This window comes from Lathyrus oleraceus, chromosome 6, assembly GCF_024323335.1.
Source record: "Lathyrus oleraceus cultivar Zhongwan6 chromosome 6, CAAS_Psat_ZW6_1.0, whole genome shotgun sequence".
In the NCBI taxonomy this organism is placed as follows: Eukaryota; Viridiplantae; Streptophyta; class Magnoliopsida; order Fabales; family Fabaceae; genus Lathyrus; species Lathyrus oleraceus.
The window spans coordinates 96,737,844-96,743,399 of NC_066584.1; positions in this window are offsets into that span (position 1 = coordinate 96,737,844).

A 5,556-nucleotide genomic window follows, 5' to 3' on the forward strand; every position below is an offset into this window, starting at 1 on the left:
CAATTGTTTTTTTAATTTTCTTCCAACTTGTAAAATTCATATAAAATTGAAAAATGATCCAAGAAATGCCTGGTTTTTTGCTACTTGATCCTTAAGATGTCTAGAATTTAATGATGATAATTTCATAAGTTGTGCATGGCTGGATTTTGAATGGTGCTAGAATCTTTGATCATGTGTACATTTGTGACCTTGCCTTACTCTTTCTATTGTGAAATGCTTGATTTTAATCCAATGAACATGAAATTTTACATGATGATTCTAGACATGTTAATGGATGTTTTAGGCTTGGGTTGATACTTTGCTTATTTACCATTTCTGTTTTATGCATGTGTTAACATGGTGTGACAATTTGTGTCACACATTTGGTTGATCAACTTGTGCAATTTAATTTCCATATCAAATGACTTCTGTTGATCCTGATTTTTTATATGGTGATTGTATTGGATGTGTTGACTGCTCATGAATTTTTCCATAATTATTTGAATCTTTTCTGTTTTGATTGGGAATTTTCATTCATGATGATCATGTATGAGCTTTGAAATTGTCTTTAACTTCCTTTGCACATGAAATGCTTTTGCTTAATGATTTTGATGTGATCCTTTTTAGGACATGTTAATATGTGTTTGAAGTTGCATTGTGTTGAATTTCAGCTCCTGTTTTGAATTTTTTCTTCATCTTTGACCCTAGGCTTTGACCTAGTGGTTTATACTTACATGTGAGCTTTGAATTTTAGGTTCAAGCATCCAAATTCCATGGTTGATGTTGATTCATCATTTGAATGTTGATATTTTCTTTTGATTGCTAACATTTTCTGTTTTGTAGGTCGATGATAAGTCACTTGAATTTGCCTTATGGCTTATTTGTTGTACATTGGGATTGTCTGTTTGTTATTGACTGCTGTCTGTTTGTCTGAGCATTGTACTGATTTGTTTAGTTGTTTCCACAGGTACCTAAGTTGCTTTAAGTTCATTTGAACTTTGCTTTGCTTTTGCTTGTGGTTGGCATACCACTTAGGTATAATCCCTAATCTTCATGTAGTCTGGAAGACCTGTTGTTATTGGCAGGCACCTGTCTGAAGCCCTCCTTAAGAGGCCATGTTTTTGTTTATTTAATTTTGTACCAAGCAGGTAAAGTCCTCTTAAGAGGCAATTGGCAGATAAAAGGGATGTGTAATCCATCCCCTGCTACTCAGTGTGTCATTCACTTTGCTCACATCATGTGTTGATGCATTGTTAATAAGAACCCAAGATCTTATAGAGTCCATCATTTGTGGAGAAGAGTTCCTACATTCTGAACTCCCACACTTTCTATTGTTTAAAGCTCTCCCAGGCCAGGGATAAGAGCTATGAGGCATAACCCTCATCTCCATTTCATCTGCTTCACCCTAACTCTCAATGTTAGGGTTAAGAGCTCAAAACACCCCATTCTAGTTGGCTTGTTTCTAAAGCCTAACCTTGCTTGAGCCCATTGATTGTGTATAGTGTGTGCTAATTGGTTGCTTGCTGGCTTGTTTGCCCATATGTGCATAATTGTTTGTGTGTGCCTCTGTGCATTGCTTTCATCTTTGAACATTAATTGTATATCATTTCATGATCATTATTCATTGCTTTGTGACATTTTGTTTTGTCCATTGAGGAGTCAATTGTAAGTCCATTTATTGGCAGTTGTTTCCTATGATCTGGTAGGAGTTGGGACTAAGACCATATATTGGCATCCCATTTCCTTGGAGTCGAGTGTAAGACCATTTATTGGCAACTTGTTTCCTCTTGCTTATTGCATTTGTTATTTGTTTCTTTGTTTTGTGAGACTAGTATAAGTCCATAGATTGGCATATGGTATCCACCTTTGCTTTGTGAGGCTAGTATAAGTCCATTGATTGGCATCTGGTTTCCATTTATTCTGGCTATCTCTGATACCATGTTTTACTTGCTTATTGCTTTGTTGCCTATTCCAAAGGATGGTACTTGCTTGGATCATCTACATATGACCTCAAGAGGTGAACACCTAAGAAGTTTTACCCCTCATCCACACCTTTTTTGTTCTTTAAACCTCCATTTGCATGTTAACCCAAACCAGAAAACTTTTGTGCAAACATTTTCACTTGTTTTCAAAACTAGAAACCTAGGCCTTAAGCCTCTGATTTTCAAACTTCATTTTTCACAATACTTCTTCTGAATTGAATCTAATGTCAACTTTGACCATCTTTGTGAATACTTCTAATCGGTTAACTTCACTCACTCAATTGCTTTTGTGGCCCTTGTCCACTTCTTAATCAAGTTTTCATACATTAGCCATAGATCTGAATTATCTTAGTGGTTGATGTGAATCTCACCTTTTGTCCTTAGTGATCGAATTGTAAGACTTCCATACTGAAAACAGGGTTAACCCCTCTAGTATGTCGAAGCTGTTCTCACATGGTGGACTTGTGGTTGTTCAGGTCGAGTTTTCTCCCTTTGATAACGAAAGACCTTAAGGCTTTTGTTTAAAATCAATTCACTCACTTTTTGAAATCTTTTAGCCGAACTACGGCGTTTTGATCCTTATCTTTCATGAAAAGGTACGTAGGCAACGGGTTCATCCGTTCAAACACAAAAATAACTAACTTGTATATTCTTCTCTCATCCCTTCAATCAATGTTTGCACAAAAATATTTCATAAACAATAATGATACAACAAGTTGTGAAAAGAGGTTCCATAGGAGTACCTAGGATGAATTGGGTGCCTAACACCTTCCCTTTGCATAATTACCCCCTTACCCAGATCTCTGACCTTTCATTAGTTTTCTATGTGTAAAACTTCTTAGGCTTTTGTTCGCTTTTTAGCCATTCCTTTGGATAAATAAAAGTGCGGTGGCGACTCTATCTTTGTATGCGTTGCTTTTGATTTAGTCAATAAATCATAAAGTGACGAATACACCGCTACAGAAAAGTGGCGACTCCACTGGGGATGAAATTTCCTTGGTGGTTTTGCCTACTTTTCACACTTGTTGTATGATATTGTTTATTTGTTATATGACATATTTTTGTACAATTTGGGATTACTGTATTGCTTATAATGATTGATTTGCTTGATATATCAATTGCTTGCTTGTTTGGTGATCTCTGTGAGATGAGTTCTATACCCGAACTCGAGTGCACCCTATGATAGGAGAATGGCATAGTCTCGTCGACTTGTGTGGAGTTATTCCTTAGCAAGTTGACTTGCGAGTCCATTCATTTGGTGGAGGTCATGTTGGATTAATAATGTCACACAAGTTATTTGTGGTTAGGCATTATTCTTTTAACATGTGCCTTAGAAGCCAAGGACCTTAGTTTACCAAGCCCATCTTGACCTATTTTAGGACGTAGTGCGGAGGTCGTTCAGATGTAAGATCTGATGTGATTGTTACGCGATACTACACTCATAAGAGTCTCTCTTGAGAATATTTTTGGAATACGAGTATTCGTTCCTCCGATAATATTCGAAAGATGGGATGATGACTATGGGAACCTCTGGTAGAACATGTTCGACAGGTTTAAACCATAGTACACTCCCTTTGGGTGGTTCTTAACCGAGACTCCATGCTCGTGACTCGCAACAAACCCGTGATTCATGGTTGAGTCGTTCAGACATCCTTAATATCAATGGAACTTGGGTGTCGATAAGGTGAAAACCATAATCCACCAAAATGGATGATTGATATTAAGGATGATTGAGCCGGTTCATGTATCGTTAATATCAATGGAACTTGGGTGTTGATAAGGTGAAAACCATAATCCACCAAGATGGATGATTGATATTAGGGATGCTATGAGCTATCCCATGACCTTTGTCTGGTGTGCTTTGCTTGATCCTTGAGTGTGATTGTTGCATTCATGCATTCATGCATTCATCTGCATCCATATCATCAGATAAAAAGGAAATTTTCGAGGAACTTAAGGGGGTTTATTTGCAAAATTTTCAGATATGGAAAGACCAAAAAGGCATACAAAGAAGTATAGCTTCAGACAACCCGATCTGAAAGAGTTAAGGAATCTGACATCTTATGTATTAGATCCCTTGGGTTTCAAAGCTCGTTATGGGAAGCTTCTGCCTCTGCTGACTACTCAGGTTGACGAAGGGTTGATGAATACTTTGGCGCAGTTCTATGATCCTCTGTATCACTGCTTCTCTTTTCCAGACTTTCAGCTATTGCCTACCCTTGAGGAGTATGCTCATCTTGTGGGTATTCCGATTCTGGATCAGTTGCCGTTCAGTGGCTTAGAGAGTATTCCTACTTCTCAAGAGATAGCTGACATGTTGCACATAGATGAATCCTTGATTGGTGCTCATATGACTACCAAAGGTGGAATTCAAGGTCTTCCTTCTGAGTTCCTCATTGCTCAAGCTACCGTTTATGGGAAGGCCATGAGTGGGGATGCCTTTGAGGCCATTTTCGTGCTTCTCATCTATGGATTGGTATTATTCCCCAACATCGACAAATTTGTGGATGTGAACGCCATTAGGATCTTTTCTGTTCTTAATCTCGTTCCTACTCTGTTGGGTGATACCTATTTCTCTTTGCATCTGAGGAATGCAAAGGGTGGAGGAGCTATTGTGTGCTGTTTGCCTCTGTTGTATAAGTGGTTTATTTCTCACTTACCTCAGACGGCCGCTTTCAAGGAGAACAAGGGATGTCTACGGTGGTCTACGAGACTTATGTCTCTCACTAATGATGATATCTCTTGGTATGATCACGTATATGATGGTGTCCAGATCATTGACTCTTGTGGTGAATTCTCCAATGTACCTCTTCTTGGTACATGTGGTGGAATGAGCTACAACCCTATCTTAGCACGACGTCAGCTTGGGTTCCCCCTAAAGGATAAACCTAATAACATTCTGTTAGAAGGTGTGTTCTTTCAGGAGGGTAAAGATCCCCAAGGCCTGAAAGCCAGGATGGCCCGCGCTTGGCGCAAGATTCACAAGAAGGGTAGAAGTGAGTTGGGACCAAAGAACTGCATTGCTTTGGAGCCACATACTGCTTGGGTGAGGAAGAGAGCATCCGAGTATCTCATGCCATATGATTATCCAAGACCTACACCTTTGGTGGTGGCTGGGCCTTCAACCCTCCCTGACCAAGGCGTAGAGGAGTTGAGAGACGAAGACCTTTCATGTGCCTGGATCCGTGAAAGAGAAGAGTTGCTTCAACAGCTGAAGGAGAAGGATGCTCTGATCGAGTTCCTCGAGCATCAGGTGATTGATGATCCTGATGATACTTGGACTTCTCTACTTCCTCAGTCTTCCAAGTTCTGGAAAAGGAGGTATGATAGACTCGCCAAAGACAAGGCGGATATGGAAGCAGCATATGAGAGAGAGATCAAGAGGCTTCATGCAGCTTATCTTCCAGCATCTCGAGCTTCTAGGGATCCATAGGATGTTTATTTTCCTTTTCCCTTGTAATATGATTGACAAATGTTGTACTTCTTTGTTTCAAATATATTTGATGAGATATTTTCCATATGCGATTAAATGCTAAATATTCCAAAATTTGCAAATAAGACCCTAAAAGTTCCTTCAAAAATAAAAACAAAGCAT